The sequence below is a fragment of the Mobula hypostoma genome, chromosome 13 (assembly GCF_963921235.1).
Source record: "Mobula hypostoma chromosome 13, sMobHyp1.1, whole genome shotgun sequence".
NCBI lineage: Eukaryota > Metazoa > Chordata > Chondrichthyes > Myliobatiformes > Myliobatidae > Mobula > Mobula hypostoma.
The window spans coordinates 76,467,877-76,485,948 of NC_086109.1; the positions used below are offsets into that span (position 1 = coordinate 76,467,877).

At 46.3% G+C, this 18,072-nt stretch overlaps 1 long non-coding RNA gene across 1 annotated transcript; it reads right to left on the reverse strand.

Moving 5' to 3' along the window:
- Positions 1 to 12,018: 12,018 nt before the first annotated feature.
- Positions 12,019 to 18,051, reverse strand: LOC134355975 (uncharacterized). Its single transcript, XR_010020240.1, has 3 exons — positions 17,150 to 18,051; positions 14,201 to 14,301; positions 12,019 to 12,120 (listed from the first exon to the last, which is right to left on the reverse strand). It is a non-coding gene; the product is annotated as an uncharacterized LOC134355975 (long non-coding RNA).
- Between the last annotated feature and the right edge of the window lie 21 nt (positions 18,052 to 18,072).

Consider the following 18,072-nt stretch of genomic DNA (forward strand, 5'->3'; position numbering starts at 1 on the left):
TCACCACCTCCTGGCTGTTGCCCAGTCAGAACAAGGGCCTGCTCGTTGTCACAGCTACCCAATGCAAATTCAGCCTGGAGTAGAAGCCTTTAGTGCAAGGCCTGTTCTCTCACAGGGTACTGCTTCCACAATAATAACTGCAAACGAGGGATATACTGAGTGGTAGATATCCTCAGTGGGTCCTTCCACCATGTGTGGGTGTGTTCGCAGTAAGACCCCTCAAGCCTGGAGCGTGCTTGCCTGTGCATCGTTCCTGTTGCTCCAAGATCAGCAGGTTTCGGGCAAACCACAGTGCTTCTTGCTGGCCAACTGCTGCCTTGCTACATCCTGCAAACAGCAATGTGCTTGACACATTGCTGCTTAGGTCTCTTCTTATTAATAGTTTCAATTTCTAGCAGCTGTGCATTTTCAGATTCAGAATCAGGTTGAGGTTTATTTACACCAGCATATGTCATGAAATTTGTTAACGTAGCAGCAGCAGTTCAATGCAATATATAATAATATAGAAAGAATGAATCAATCAATCAATTACAGTAAATATATGTATTTGTATATTGAATAGATTAAAAATAATTCAAAAACAGAAATAATATATGGTAAACAAAAAGTGAGGTGGTGTTCACGGGTTCAATGCCCATTTAGGAATCATATGGGAGAGGGGAAGAAACTGTTTTTAAATTGCTGGGAGTGTGCCTTCAGGCTTCTGTACCTCTCTCCTGATGGTAACAATGAGAAGAGGGCGTGCCCTGGGTAATGGGGGTCCTCACTAATGGATGTTCCCTTTCTGAGGCACCGCTCCTTGAAACTGTCTTGGATACTATGGAGGCTAGTACCTGAGATGGAGCTGATTCATTTTACAACTTTCTATAGCTTCCTTTGGTCCTGTGAAGTAGCTACCCTCCACCGCAACAACACCCGCCCCCCATACCAAACAGTAATGCAGCCTGTCAGAATGCTCTCCATGATACATCTATCGAAGTTTTCGAGTGTTTGGGGTGACAAATTAAATCTCTTCAAACTCCTAATGAAATACTCTTGCCTTCATTATAGCTCCGTTAATATGTTGGGACCAGGCTAGATCCTCAGAGATCTAGATACCCAGGAACTTGAAACTGCTTACTCTCTCCACTTCTGATCCCTGTGTGAGGATTGGTTCGTGTTCCTTCATCTTACCCTTCCTGAAGTCCACAATCAACTCTTTCGTCTTACTGACATTCAGTGCAAGGTTGTTGCTGGGACACCACTCCACTGGCAGGTATATCTCGCTCCTGTACACCCTCTCATCTCCATCTGAGATTCTACCAGCAATGGCTGTATCATCAGCAAATTTATAGATGGTATTTGAGCTACACCTAGCCAGACAGTCATGGGTGTAGAGAGAGTAGATCAGTGAGTAGGCACACACCCCTGAGGTGCACCAGTGTTGATTGTCAGTGAGGAGGAGATATTATCACCAATCCACACAGATTGTGGTCTTTTGGTTAGGAAGTCGAAGATCCAATTGCAGAGGGAGGTACAGAGGCCCAGGTTCTGTAGCTTATCGATCAGGACTGTGGAAATAATGGTATTAAATGCTGAGCCATAGTCGATGAACAGCATCCTAACAAAGGTGTTTGTATTGTCCAGGTGATCTAAGGCCGTGTGAAGAGCCATTGAGATTGCATCTACCGTAGACCTATTGTGACAATAGACAAATTGCAGTGGTGCCAGGTCTTTGCTTTCAAAACAAGTTGGACTGGAATGTCTCAAAGAACAGGACTGACTTCAGGAATTCTCGCTGATGCAGAACATCCGGGTGATTGGTGTGGCTGAGGATATGAAGCTGTTGGCTGAGTAAGTTGAAGGTGTATGTGCTTCCCACTTGCTGTGCATTTCTCACTATCAAGGTCACAGCAGGTACAGCAGGAGGTGAAAAAGGCGAATGGTATCCTGGCATACATAGCAAGAGGATTCGATTGCAGGAGCAGGGAGGTACTACTGCAGTTGTACAAGGCCTTGGTGAGACCACACCTGGAGTATTGTGTGCAGTTTTCGTCCCCTAATCTGAGGAAAATCATCCTTGCCATAGAGAGAGTACAGAGAAGGTTCACCAGATTGATTCCTGGGATGGCAGGACTTTCATATGATGAAAGACTGGATCGACTAGGCTTATACTCATTGGAATTTAGAAGATTGAGGGGGAATCTTATTGAAACGTATAAAATCCTAAAGGGATTGGACAGGCTGGATGTAGGAAGATTGTTCCCGATGTTGAGGAAGACTAGAACGAGGGGTCACAGTTTGAGGATAAAGGGGAAGCCTTTCTATTAGTAAGTTAGCTCCACAAATGAATTTTGTGTTGTTTTAGTCACACAAAATCAGAGACAATGTAGCGATGTGCTACACACAGAGCTAGAAATAACGACACGCAGTCTGTAAGTCACACTCAAGAGTTGTTTATTCAGACTTCGCGGCACTGGCTTTTAAGCAGTTCCCTTCCAGCCCTCTCCAGGTGGAAATGACGTCAGAGGTACATTACAAAAGTCTCTCCCTGTGCGTTCGGGCTATCTTGTGAGTCGGTTCGCTTGTGTAGAAAGTGGGTCGCCACATAACCCCACCCCCCCCCCAGAACCGGCGATACACCCCCAATGTCCACAATCTGGATCAGTCTCTGCTTGGGCGGTCTATCTCTGCGCCGCGGTGCCTGAGCCCAGACCAGCTGCGCCAAGTCCACATGGGCCGGTTTGAGTCGGTCCACCGTGAAAACCCCCTCTCTCCCCCCAATGTCCAGAACGTATGTGGACCCGTTGTTACTGATCACCTTGAACAGCCCCTCGTACGGCCGCTGTGCGCCCCTTTGTATGAATACAAACTTGCAGTTCTGCAGGTCTTTGGGTACGCAGGTCGGGATCTGTCTGTGCTGTGAAGTCGGTACGGGGGCCAGGTTGCTGAGCCTTGTCCAGGACTGCTGCGGGTTCTTCCTCTTGCCCCCTTGGGGCTGGTATGAACTCTCCTGGGACGACCAGCTCAGCCGACGAGGTGTGTAGATCCTCTTTGGGCGCCATGCGGATTCCGAGCAGGACCCAGGGAAGTTCGTCCACCCAGTTAGGCCCTTTCAGGCGGGCCATGAGAGCCGACTTTAAGTGACAGTGGAAGCGTTCCACTAGTCCGTTCGACTGTGGGTGGTAGGCAGTCGTGTGGTGTAACTGTGTTCCCAACAGGCTGGCCACAGCCAACCACAGGCTGGAGGTGAACTGGGCTCCTCTGTCGGAGGTAATGTGGGCCGGTATCCCGAAGCGTGCTACCTAGTTTGCAATCAGCGCTCGGGCTCAGGAATTGTCGGTGGTGTCGGTGAGCAGAACTACAACAGGCCATCTCATGAACCGGTCTATCATAGTTAGGAGGTACTGTGCTCCTTGCGATACTGGCAGGGCCCCCACAATATCCACATGAATGTGGTCGAACCTCCGGCCGGTGGGTTTGAACTGCTGCGGCGGGGCTATGGTGTGCCGCTGCACCTTGGCCGTTTGGCACTGCGTGCACGTTTTGGCCCATTCGCTGACCTGTTTGCGAAGTCCGTGCCACATGAACTTGCTGGAGACCATCCAGACGGTTGTCCTGATAGATGGGTGCGCCAAGCCGTGTATGGAGTCAAAAACTCGCCGCCGCCAGGCTGCCGGGACAATGGGGCGCGGTTGGCCGTTAGCCATGTCACACAGGAGGGTCCTCTCACCTGGGCCTATGAGGAAGGCTTGCAGCTGCAAACCCAAGACTGTGGTCCTGTATCTGGGCATCTCGTCGTCTGCCTGCTGTGCCTCTGCCAGTGCTGCATGGTCCACCCCCTGGGACAGGGCCTGGATAGCTGGTCTGGAGAGTGCATCCTCCACAACGTTGTCCTTTCCCGAGACATACTGGATGTCCGTCGTGTACTCGGAGATGTAGGACAGATGTCACTGCTGGCAGGCCGACCAGGGATCGGACACCTTCGTGAACGCAAAGGTCAACAGTTTGTGGTCTGTGAACGTGGCCTTCTAAGAAGTACCTGAAATGCCGGATTGCCAGATATAGTGCCAACAGCTCCCGGTCGAAGGCACTGTACTTGAGTTCAGGTGGCCGTAGGTACCTGCTAAAGAACGCCAGGGGTTGCAGCGCCCCTCGATGAGTTGCTCCAGCACCCCACCGACTGCTGTGTTGGAAGCGTCCACTGTGAGGGCAGTTGAAACGTCCATTCTGGGGTGCACCAGCATCGCGGTGTCTGCCAAGGCTTCGTTGGTTTTAACGAAAGCGGCCGCAGCCTCTTCATCCCAAGTGATGTCCTTGCCCTTACCCGACATTAGAGTGAACAGGGGGCGCATGATACGGGCTGCTGAAGGGAGGAAGCAGTGGTAGAAGTTCACCATACCAACGAATTCCTGCAGGCCTTTGACTGTGTTGGGCCGGGCGAAGTGGCGGATCGTGTCTACCTTGGCGGGCAGAGGCGTTGCCCCGTCTTTGGTAATCCTGTGACCCAGGAAGTCGATGGTGTCGAGTCCGAACTGGCAGTTGGCTGGGTTGATCGTGAGGCCGAATTCACTCAGGCGGGAGTAGAGCTGGCGGAGGTGGGACAGATGTTCCTGACGACTACTGCTGGCTATGAGGATGTCGTCCAAATAGATGAACGCAAAGCCCAGGTCACGTCCCACCACATCCATTAGTCGCTGGAACGTCTGTGCGGCATTCTTTAGGCCGAACAGCATTCGGAGGAATTCGAACAGGCCGAACGGGGTGATGAGTGCTGTTTTGGTGATGTCTTCAGGGTGTACTGGGATTTGATGGTATCCCCAGACGAGGTCTACTTTGGAAAAGATGCTTGCCCCATGCAGGTTTGCTGCAAAGTCCTGTATGTGAGGCATGGGGTAGCGGTCTGGAGTTGTAGCCTCGTTCAGTCTGCAGTAGTCGCCGCATGGTCTCCAGCCCCCGGCTGCCTTGGGCACCATGTGCAAGGGGGAGGCCCATGGGCTGTCAGACCGCCGTACAACCCCCAATTTCTCCATCCTCTCGAACTCCTCCTTCGCCAGGCAGAGCTTGTCCGGGGGGGGGAGCCTTCGTGCACGGGCGTGGAGGGGTGGTCCTTGGGTCGGAATGTGGTGCTGTACTCCGTGTCTGGGCAAGGCTGCCGTGAACTGCGGTGCCAGAACCGATGGGAAATCCGCCAGGATTCTGGTGAATTCGTTGTCAGACAGCCTGATGGAGTCCAGGCGTGGGGCCGGCAACTTGGCTTCACCCAGGGAGAACGTCTGGAAAGTCTTGGCATGGACCAGTCTTTTCCCTTGTAAGTCGACCAGTAGGCTGTGGGCTCGTAAGAAATCTACCCCCAGGAGTGGTTGGGCCATGGCGGCCAGTGCGAAGTCCCACGTGAACCAGCTGGCGCCAAACTGTAGCTGCACTGTGCGGGTGCCGTAGGTCCGAATCGTGCTGCCATTTGCGGCCCTCAAGGTGGGTCCCGTCTCCCTGTTGCGGGTGTCATACCCCGTCGGGGGTAAGACGCTGATCTCCACTCCGGTGTCGACCAAGAAGCGGTGTCCCGACTGTTTGTCCCAGACGTACAGGAGGCTGTCCTGGCCCTGGCGTTTCCCGGGAACTTGAAGGGCGGGCGACAACGGCGGGCTTCTGTGCCCCACCGCTGGTGGTAGAAACACCACTGATCATTGGCCTCCTCACTCCTGCCTCTGGGTTGTGTGTGCTCCGCTGCTGGCCCTGGTCTGGCCTGCTGTTGTGTGCGTGGCTGGGTAATCTGTCCGACGGACACCCCGCTTTCCCTCTCGGCTTTCCACAGCACATCTGCCCGGGCCACCACCTTCCGGGGGTCACTGAAATCTGTGTCGGCCAGCAGCAGATGTATGTCCTCAGGCAGTTGTTCTAGGAACGTCTGCTCAAAGATGAGGCAGGGCTTGTGTCCTTCAGCCAGGGCCAGCATCTTGTTCATTAATGCTGACGGCGGCCTGTCTCCCAAACCGTCCAGGTGCAGCAAGCGGGCACCTCACTCACGCCCTGAGAGCCAAAGGTCTCTGTGAGCAGCACTTTGAATGCTGCATATTTGCCTTCTTTGGGGTGTGACTGTATGAAATCCCCGACCCGTGCGGCTGTCTCCTGGTCAAGGGAGCTCACCACGTAATAGTAACTTGTGGAATCCGAAGATATCTGCCGAATCTGGAACTGGGCTTCTGCTTGGTCAAACCACATGCGTGGTCGCAGCGTCCAGAAAGTTGACAGTTTTAGCGAAACTGCGTGAACAGATGAAGAGTCGATCGTCTTTGGTCCAAATCCCGCCGGGGTCACCAATGTAGCGATGTGCTACATACAGAGCTAGAAATAACGACACGCAGTCTGTAAGTCGCACTCGAGACTTGTTTATTCAAACTTCGCGGCACTGGCTTTTAAGCAGTTCCCTTCCAGCCCTCTCCGGGCGGAAATGACGTCAGAGGTGCATTACAAAAGTCTCTCCCCGCGCGCGGGCTATTTTGTGAGCTGGTTCGCTTGTGTGGAAAGTGGGTCGCCACAACAAATTAATTTCCCAGAATGGAGAGCCACCCAATAATAGAGCAGGTCCTATCTATTCATGGCTGATATATCTGCCTTTGTCACATACTTTACAACAGTTGTAAGAAATCTTCCAATTCAAACTACGTGCACTGAATATACTTACATGGAGTGCAACCGGAAGAAAGCAACAGCCATCAACAAAGGCCCTCACCATTCAGGCCCTCTTCGTGCTACTACCTTTGGGCAGGATGTACAGAAGCCTTAGGTCCCACAGCACTAAGTTCAGAAACAGCTATTACCCTACAACCAACAGGCTCCTCAAGCAGTATAGATAACCTCATTCACCACATAACATTAAAAAAAGCATTTCCTTACCTATAATGATTTTGCAAAGCGTCACTTAGAATATACTATTAAGAGTGGAAGACGTTCTTGTGGTCAGATGAGATGAAAATGGAACTTCCTGGCCTCGACACTAAGTGGTATGTGTGGCATAAAACTAATACTGTGAATCACCCAGGTCACATCACCCTCCTGTAAAACCATGGAGTGGCTTCAAATGAAGAAAGTTGATGTCCTTGAGTGGTCCAATTAGAGTCCTGACCTTAATCTGATTGAACATCTCGAGAAAGACCTCAAGATTGCTGTCCACTACCACTCCCCAACTAACCTGGCATAGGTTGAGCAATTTTGCAAGGAGGAATGGTAAAATCTTGCTCCATCACATTGTGCAAAGCTAATAGAGACTTATCTAAAAAGACTACTGGCTGTAATAACTGTGAGAAGTGGTTGAACTAAACACTGAGCAAAGGGGGATGAATACTTTTGAACTGCTAACATTTCAGTTTTGGAACTTTTAGTTCTTCATGCTTTACAAATTTTCCCTGTTTTTTTGGGCTCTAATGTGAAAAATAGGAGCACATGATTCACAAATAAAAATTCTCTGTTGAACTGATCAAAATTCCAAGGTTGCTATACTGTATGTGAATGAAAGGTTGGGAGCTGAAAACTTTTTCAAGTTGATGTACTTACTGCAGCAACTAAATTAGAAAATGCTTGAAGCACTCAGCAGACCAGGCAGCATTTGTGGGGAGAGCGACAGAGTCGATGCTGCAGATCAAGGATCCTTCATCAGAACTTCAGAACATGGTTTCTGAAATAAATATCGACTGAGAATTATAGATACAGTCTGGGTCCATAAATATGTGTAAAAAATTTCCATTTCCTTTCAAATTCCTGTTCGTGGATTTTTTTCTCTTACTCTAAGAAATAAAAATGCCTGGCCATTGATCAGAAAGGTGACCGTGACAGTGGTCCCTGGGAATCATGTCTACGTAGAGAATGGAAGAGCCTGCAATCTGTTCTCTTTCTGCATTGTATTCTGTGTTGTGTGTTTGTTATGTGTATTATGATAACTAGTCACATGAGTGGGGGTGTAGTGAAAGCAAAAGGAATAAGTTATATATTCTTACTAATGTTTTCATGGCAGTTTGTAGCTTGGGCTTGGCGGAGATCATATCTTTTGCTGACTGCTTATTATCGATTAATATTGCTGAGATAACACTGAATAAAGCTTACATGAGTATGCTTAAGTTCACCGCTCCAAGATGGTGTGTTTGCTAATAGCTAATAAAGGATTCGACTCTTTGGAGCAATCAATATATTGGAGCTGAGGATGCACCTTGCAAGTATAACAACTCCATAGCGGTTACAGGCTGGCGGAAATTGTTTTATTCTGGTGTTGGTTTAATCTTGCTGCTTCAGAGGGAAGATGCTCCTCAACATAAGGAATAAAAGCAGGAGCAGGAGCAGGCTACTTGGTTCATCATTCAGTAAGATTATGGCTCATCCCCTTACCTCAGCACCTCTTTCCTGTGCTCACCTTGTTTCCTGTGATTCACTTTATACCTAAAAAAAATTAATCTGTCTTCAATATACTTAACAGATCAGAAACCCCTCAAAGTTCAAAGATCCAAGTAAATTTATTGTCACAGTTACCTACGTATACGCCACCATATACTACCCTGAGATTCATTTTCTTGGGAGCATTCACAGCAAATAAAAATAAACACAAAAGAATCAGGGAAAAACTACACACTCCCAGACAAAGGTGGGCAAATGTGCAACAGAAGACAAGCTGTGCAAATGCAGAAAAAGACACAAATATTAATAACAATGAATAAATAAGTAAGAAATAATATTGAGAACATGAGTTGTAGAGCCCTTGAGAGTGAGTCCATACAGTGGATTGTGTAATTCGTTCAGGGGTGATGTGAGTGAAGTTACCCACATTGGTTCAGGAGCCTGATGGTTGAAGGGTAATAACTGTCCCTGAACTTGGTGGTGTGGGGTCTGAGGCTCCTGTATCTCCGTGGGAAGAGAGCCTGGATGGTTGAGGTCCGTGATGATGGATGCTGCCTTCTTGTGGCAGTGTTTCTTGTCAATGTGCTCGGTGGTGGGGAAGGGGGTTTCCCTGTGATTGACTGGGCTGTGTCCACTGTTTCTCTTGGACAGAGAATTCCAAAGGTTCATTACCCATTGGGTGCAGGAGTTCTTTCTCATCTCTGTCCCTTTGATTTGAGATTGAGACAATGCTTGGGCAGTGATATATAACTTTCACAGTGCAGCTGATGGAGAAATGAGGCAATGCATCTGCACTTGGAAACTAATTTATGTCTGATTTTGTATCAATGACCCAACTCTGTACATAACAGAGTGCCTGTTCCGGGAGATTCAGAGGTCCAGGAAGTTGAGTTGTGAATTGATCTGGATTTGACCTTGTCTTAAGTACTTTCCAGAAAGCAGTCTCAGTTTCAAACAAAAAGGGCAACTGACTGTTCTTACGTCCTGGTCCCTCTTGGGTTCCCTCGAGTCTTTCACTGTTGCCAGCTGGAATCATCCCCACCCAGGGGCATCATCCGAGAGCAGAGTCTGTAAACAGCCACAACACCACAACACCCGCTGCCACCCAGTGAGGGGTTGAAATAAATGGGAAGAAGGACCTCAAACATTGCTTCTAAAGATTTGGCAAGAACCATAAATGTATTTCTGCTTTATTTCATAGTTCTTACATTTTATTTTTAAAAAAAGAGTGGCTGAAGATTGGAGAGGCAACAAATCGACTGAATCAAATTAGTCAGTCTTTATTACCAAATCAGCCATTCTGTACAACAGAGGTTGAGCATGGTATCATAGTGGTTAGCATAACACTTCACAGTGCCAGTGTTTGGGGTTCAATTCACGCCACTGTCTGTAAAGAGTTTGTACGTTCTCCCCATGACCTCATCAGATTCTCTAGGTGCTTTGGCTTCCTCTCACATTCTAAAGACATACTTTACTTTATTGTCACCAAAACACTTGATACTCAAACGTACAATCATCACAGAGATATTTGATTCTGCACTTCGTGCTCCCTGGACTACAAATTGATAGTAGATACTAGAAACTTTACTTTATTGTCGCCAAACAATTGATACTAGAACGTACAATCATCACAGCGATATTTGATTCTGCACTTCCCGCTCCCTGGATTACAAATCGATAGTAAATATTAAAATTTTAAATTATAAATCATAAATAGAAAGTAGAAAAATGGAAAGTAAGGTAGTGCAAAAAAACCGAGAGGCAGGTCCAGATATTTGGAGGGTACGGCCCAGATCCCTGGGTCAGGATCCGTTCAGCAAGGGAAGACATACAGGTTAGTGAGGGTTTGGTAAGTTGTAGGCATGCTATATTGGTGCAGAAGCATAATGTCACCTTTGGGCTGTCCCCAGTACATCCCCGGACTTCATTGATCATTGATGCTAATGACGCATTTCGCTGTATGTTTTGATGTTTCAATGTACATGTAACAAATAAAGCTATTCTTAGATTCTGTGTTCATTTAATACTATGCCAGGGAGCAATAGCATTAGTGATTTAATATTCCTTTTCTTTTTCAAAGACAATGTTTCCTTCTCTTTACCAATGATGCTGCCTTCAGTTGCATCTCCTCCATTTCCCAGACAGTTGCCTTCACCCCACCTTCTCAGGGATAGAGCTCCCCTTGTCCTTACCTACCACTGCACTCTGCATCCAGCACATTGTTCTTTATAATTTCCATCATGTGCATCGGGATCCTACCACTGAACACATCTTTCCCTCTCCCCGCTCTCCACTTGCCTCAGGGATCGCTCTCTTGTGACTCCCTTGTCCATTCATCCCTCCTCACTGATCTCCCTCCTGGTACTTATTGCTGCAAACGGTGCCACGCCTGCCCCTACACCTCCTCCCTCGGCTCCATTCAGGGCCCCAAGTAGTCCTTCTCGATGAGGCAACACTTCACCTGCAAATCTGTTGGGGTTCTGTACTGTATCCGATGCTCCTGGTGTAGCCTCCTCTAGATCATTGAGACTCATTTATCAAGCACCATCTGCCACAAAAAGGGACTTTCCTGGTGGTTACCCACTTTAATTCTACTTTCCATCCCCATTTCAATGTCTGTCCATTGTTTCCTCTATTGCCATGATGAGGCCACTCTTAGTTTGGCGGAGAAACAACTCATTTTGTATCAGGGTAGCCTCCAAACTGATGGCATGAACATTGATTTGTCTAAGCAACACACACAAAATGCTGGAAGAACTCAGCAGGCTAGGCAACATCTATGGAAAAAAATACCGTCGACGTTTTGGGCCGTTAACTTCCCGACAAATTTCTCCCCCTCACTCTTCTCCCTTATTCCATTCCCCATTCTGGCTCCACTCTTACCACTTCTCTTCTTTTCATCTGCCCATCACCTCCCTCTGTTGCCCTTCCTCCTTCCATTTCTCCCATGGTCCATTATCCTATCAGGTACCTTCTTCTTCGGCCCTTTACCTTTCCCACCTATCACCTCCCAGCTTTCCACTTCATCTGCCCTCCCCCACTAACCCACCTTCCCGCTCACCTGGCTTCACCAATCACCCCTCCCCCTCTCCCCCACCATGTTATTCTGGCTTTGTCTCCCTACCTTTCCAGTTTTGCTACCAGGCCTTGGCCCAAACCTTCATAGGTGTTGACTGCTTGCTGAGATCCTCCAGCATTTTATGTGTTGCTCTGGATTCCCAGCATCTGCAAAATCTCTTGTGTGTAAAACCATTCTGAGATTCCTCTGAGCCCCATGGAGTGGAAAACTACAAGGCTTGTGAATAGGCTGATGAATTGTGACAGATGAATTGATCCCAAGGCCATTGATCATTTAAGATGACAAATCTTGTTGAGTATGTGTCCTCTTGAAGGTTGTGCTTGCTTATTTGAAAGACGTCTATTCAAATACTTCAGATCCTGTTAACTTACAGCCAATATGACATCAATTAAATTTATTTTGAGAACAGTCTAGTCCTGACTCTTCCAGGAACCAGCCTGCTTGCAGATCACATTTGGCAGTGATGCCAGATTTATATAACAATAGTAGGTCCATTGTTACATTATGCCTGGTGCTGTTCAATATCCTTTTCAATGCAACATACTAAGTCTTCGTTCTTTTTGGTGAGATATGAAGCACTCAGCAATTGTTCTCATATTTCCAGCTTGCACTTGTAGACAGCTCCAGGATACTTAAGGTTATAATCAAATCTATTTTGGTAGGTTGGTTTTACTGCCCTGCAAGACAAGAGGAAAAAACTTCATGGAATAATATCTAGCCCAGAATTCCAATGTGAATTTAAAGTTGCCTCAGGTAAATTTTAAATTCTGATTTCAAAGTAAATTTACCATCAAAGTACATAGATGTTACTATATACAGACTTGAGATTCATTTTCTTGCAGGCATTTACAGGGAAAAAAGAAATACAATAGAATTTCACAAGAAATTGTACATAAACAGACAAAAGTTGACAAATATGGATATATTTTACATCTAAGTTATAGTCCCAGATTGTAATGGATTTTCAAGATCCTAATTTATTACTGAATAAATACCTCCCCTATCCTACTTACTTGACCACAGGCCACTGGCGTTAAGGGTAGCAATGAAGGTCCTCCATCTTTGGCGGTGTTCATCATGCCAACAGCTTCCTTTTGGTTTTCAGTACAGTCAGTCATGCAAATCCCAGGTGGAGACTCAGGAATACTGTCACACACAGATGTAGAAGGATTCTTCATGGCTCCTTCCGTAACAATTTTGTTTTACCGGTCAAGGTTGTTAGCCATGAGCTCAACCCCTGAACCTGGAGGACTGCTGGACGACGATTAGTCTGGCCTCTACCCTTTGACCTGCTCGGCTTGGGTGACCCTACCAAGAGCCAAAGCATAAAGCCCTGACTCCAGCCAGCACAGCTCTCTGGGTCATTGAGGAACGCAAGCCTCCAAACCCTACGACAAGTTTGTGGTCCTCTTTGAGGACCTGCCCTTTCATTGGTCGTGTGTTTGGTTTATACAGTGATGTCAAGAAAAATGAGCAGCTAAAAACCAACGCTGTCAAAAGTAAAAAATCCCAGGAAGGTTGAGTGGAATGAAATGGTATCACTCCCTCCACAGTGTGAGTTCTGCTGTTCAGAAAAGAGAGACATATGGGTACAAATACTTAGCCCCCTAGATATGGTGATCCAAGTAGACAGGGTGGTGGAGAAGATGCGTGGCATGATTCACAGCCTCGTTGGGTGTGACACTGAGTACAATGGTTGGGATGTCATGTTACAGTTGTACAAAATATTGGACAGGTTACATTTTGGTCACCATGTTACAGAAAGAATAAGGTGCAAGAAGAGGGTGCAGGAGGGGTTCACAAGGATGTTTCTTGGACCAGAGAGAAGGAGACTGAAGGGTGTCCTTAGGGATACTTAGGAAACTATGAATGGCTTCGATACAGTAGATAGTCACAGCTTCGTTCTAGAAGTACAAGAGAATAAAACTATAGGGCATAGGTTAAAGGTAAGAGGGCAAAGATTTCAAATGGATCTGAGGAGAAAGTTTTTCACTCAGAAACTGGAGGGTACATAGACTGAGCTGCCAGAGGAAAGGGCAGAGCCAGGTACAGTTGCAACATTTAAAAGACAGGTACATGGATAGGTACAGGCAAATGGTTAGAGTAGGAGTTTCCAACCTGGGGTCCACAGACACCGTGTTTAAGGATATTAGTCCAATGCATAAAAAAAGATTGAGAACCCCCGGTTTAGAGGGATATGGACCAAATGCAGGCAAATGGGACCAGCTTAGGGGACATCTTGGTCAACATGGACAAATTTCAGCCAAAGGGCCTGTTTCCATGCTGTATAATTTCATCTCTCTAAAACCCTATCATGTGATATGTTGGACAAAGGATGGGCTTCGAATTTTTATCAATCTGCTATGTCATAATTATTGCTGAGAAATTTGTCTGGCTCTGAAAAAAAGCTACTAACATTTCCGGAATGTCAGGTTTCCCCCCTCCTTTGTAAAAATATTGTAGAATGTCCATTAGACCCTAAGACCATAAGGCATAAGAGCAGAATTAGGCCATTCAGCCCATCATCTATTCCACCTAAATATACCAATGACTTGGCCTCTACAACCATCTATGGCAATGAATTCAAAGTTCCAAGTAAGTACACTGTGTACAACCTCGAGATTCATCTTCTTGCAGGCAACCACAAAACAAAGAAACACAATAGAACCACACACAACAAAGACCATCAAACACCCAATGTATGAAAAAACAATAAAAAAGTAAACAAATGATATGCAGAAAATGAACTTCAGATACCATGAAAGCGAGTCCACGGCTGTGGAGCCCATTCAGCGGAGAGACGAGCAAAGCCTGACGCTGTGAGACCCAGGACTCCTTGCACTCAACATCAGCAAGACCTCAGAAAGGGAAAGATGAGAGAACACACATCAGTCCTCATGGAGGAATCAGAAATGAAAAGAGTGGGCAATTTCAAGTTTCTGAATGTCAGAATCTCTGAGAATCAATCCTAGACACAACATATCCAGGCAGAAAAGACAGCAGCTATATTTCACTCGGAGTTTGAGGAGATTTGGAATGTCACCAAAAATACTCCCAAATTTCTACAGCTGTACCATGGAGAGCATTCTAACTGGCTGCATCACCATCTGGTATGGGCGGGGTGGGGGGGAGCTACTGCACAGGCTCAAAGTAAACTCTAGATAGTTGCAAATTTAAGCAGCTCTATCTTCAAGGAATAATGCCTCAAAAAGGCAGCATCCATCATTAAGGAACCCATCACCCAGGTCCTGCCTTGTTCTCATTGCTGCCATCAGGAAAGAGGTACAGGAGCCTGAAGGCACACACTCTATGATTCACGATCTGCTTCTTCCCCTCTACCATCCAATTTTTGTATGGACATTGAACCCATGAACCTCACTATCTTTTAATTTCTATTTTTGCACTACTTATTTTATTTAACTATTTAATATGTATACACTTACTGTAATTCAGTTTTTTTCTATTATTAGGAATTACATTGTACTGCTGCCACAAAGACAACAAATTTCGTGATGTACGCCGATGATATTAAACCTGATTCTGATCTGCCACCTGATGGTAGTAGCAAAAACAGATGGAGACTGGTCAAACACAAACAGGTGGTGCTGAACACTCATTCGTTTTCTGCTCTCATCTTCGATCATTTTAATCCTGTTCAACGCTTTTCATTGGCATGGAATAACATAGTTGATCACGGCTTCATCTTCTGCCATCAGGCCTTGATGCAGCATCCATCCCCAGCGTTGGCAACCCTGGCCGTATATGTACTCTCGAAATCTGAGTTCGCCAGATCCCCCCAGGAGATCGCAAAAGCGCCAGATCATTTAATCGATCCAGCAGACTGCAGCGATTGCAGTTCAAAAGTATATCTACCAGAGTATCAAGTAGTTTTGTCAGCTGCCTGCAAAACATTGCTGTTGGCTGTGAGCGCCATCTTGCCATCCATCTGAATTCCACCAATTCACCATCCTCAGGCTAAAGAAATTCCTCTTAACCTCCATTGTAAAGGGATGTCCTTCTATTCTGAGGCTGTGCCCTGTGGTCATGGACTCCCTCACAATAGGAAACATTCTTTCCTCATCTGCTCTACCTAGGCCTTTCAATATTCAACAGGTTTCAGTGAGATTCTCCCCTCATTCTTCTAAACTCCAACATGTACAGACCCAGAGCCATCAAACACTTTTAAATAACACAGACAAAAAATTCTGGTGAACGCAGCAGGCCAGGCAGCATCTCTAGGAAGAGGTACAGTCGACGTTTTAGGCCGAGACCCTTCGTCAGGACTAACTGAAAGAAGAGCTAGTAAGAGATTTGAAAGTGGGAGGGGGAGGGGAAGATCTGAAATGATAGGAGAAGACAGGAGGGGGAGGGATGGAGCCAAGAGCTGGAAAGTCAATTGGCAAAAGGGATACAAGGCTGGAGAAGGGAGAGGATCATGGGATGGGAGGCCTAGGGAGAAAGAAAGGGTTTCATCTGACAGCAGAATCTGGACATTATCTGGTATTTGTCATACTTTGCCATGAATAGATACACATACATAAAGTACAACCTGAAATTCATATAAATTTATATAAATGCAAATCTTTCTTCTATAATGTAATAGTTATTCCTCCCCGTGCCTTGTGGCACATCGGGTGGCAACCTTGCTGTTCCTTTAGCATTTTGTCTGTTTTTTATAAGGCCGTTGCTAGCTCAACGCTCAACCCAGCACAGATGGAAAGTGTGCAAGGAGCTGGCTAGAACCATTCATTCGAAGTCCAGTGCTGATGCCACTACACCACTGGCTGGCATAATGTCATAGCAATCCCATCAATTTCCAATCTAGATACATTTTTAGTCTTCAGAGTAAAGAAAAGACCTGAGTAAAAGATTTGAAAACTGAAGTCCATAGAAAATGGAGAAGCATGATCAAGATTATCCCATGGAACTTCCAGTTGGTAGAGTGATTGTACTCATAGCAAAAACCATTGATGTCAATGGATAAAGTCAGAGGAACACAGAGTGTTTGGAGAAGGTAGGACAGTGTGGGTATTGTAGAGCTGGAGGAGCATTGAAATTGTGTTGAGAGAGACAGAAGTGGGGTGAGAGAGGGGGAGAGAAGGAGGAGGCGGAGAGGGAGGAAGAGAGAGGGAAAGAAATGAAGACAAGTGTTTGAGGACTTGCATTGGCAATTGCTAAGTGAAGAGTGAAACATTTGAATGGATGCTCCTTGCAAGTGCAATGAGGACGTGGAAGAGATGTTTGAGGATCAGGACCCAAGAACAGGGGTACGGTAGTCAGTGTAATTCGCATTACACTATTACAGCACCAGTAACATTGGTTCAATTCTGCTCTGATGGTTAGAAGTTTGTACATTCCCACTCCACCCTTCCCTCCCATGACTGTGTGGCTTATCTCCGGTTGCTCCAGTTTCCTCCTACATTCTGCTCCAAAGGTGTTCATTGGTCACATGGGTGTAATTGGGTGGTGTGTTCTTGCTGGGTTGGAAGGGCCTGTTATCAGCAGTATTTCTCAATAATAAATAAATAGATAAACAAATAAATATAATAGGCAATTTTTCAGGGCGCTGTCAGGGCATTTGTGTGGTCATGGAGTAATGACGTCACATCAGGAAGGGTATGTTCCTGGTCTGTCCTCTGTCTCTTTCCACTGAAATACACACATTTAGTAAACATCAGACAGAATCCAAATGTGCACACAGCCCACCACGTGTGACTTCAGCCACAGAAAGCCTCCACACAATGGAGAATAATGAGAAGATCTGTGGATGCTGGAAATCCAAAGCCACACACACAAAATGCTGGAAGAATTCAGCAGGCCAGGCAGCGTCTATGGAAAAGAGTTGAAATTTCAGGCTGAGATCCTTCATCACACTGGAAAAAAAAGAGGAGAAGTTAGAGCAGGAACTTTCGTGATGTATTTCTTTCCTTGAGTATATGAGACTAAGACATGAGACGCATTACAACATACTACTATTTCTTGCTACTTTCATTTCCCTTTACATCCCTTTGGATCTGCTGACTTCTATGTGGCTCATTATCACATATGAGGCTATTGACCCTATCTAGATGAGAATGTTTCTCCAAAGTACTTTTGATGCGAGTGAATGAGAGGTGGAGTAAAGGGTGAACTCAAGAGCATCTCGGAAAGTAAAGGCTTGGGATTAGAAGCCAAATCATTGCAGAGGTGGTCGACCATGATATGACACGTACAGATGTAGTTGGACGGTGCAAACACACTGACGTGGGAAGGAATCTGAAACAAGCTCATTTTGACAACTGCAGAGTGATGAAGAAGTTCATGGTGGGATGATGAACCAAAATCACAGTCACAAATAACCTTATTTGCAATTTTGATTAGCGCCTTGACGTGAGCAAGAAGAGTAGACTTCTGATTGGAGGGATTGAATCAGAGGTTGAAGAAAGGTTGGCCACTTGATTGGAAGGCAATAGCATCCTCAAGAACCTTGGAGAAGAAGGTGGAGGAACAAATAAACTGAACCCCATCCACTTTCTTGACTGCCTCTAAACATCAGATTGGCAAGGGGGCAATTTCAGCTGCTCTCAGCAGTGGTTAGCAATGGCTAGGGGTGCTTCCAGGCGTTGGTGGTTGGCGGGCAGCTAAAATAA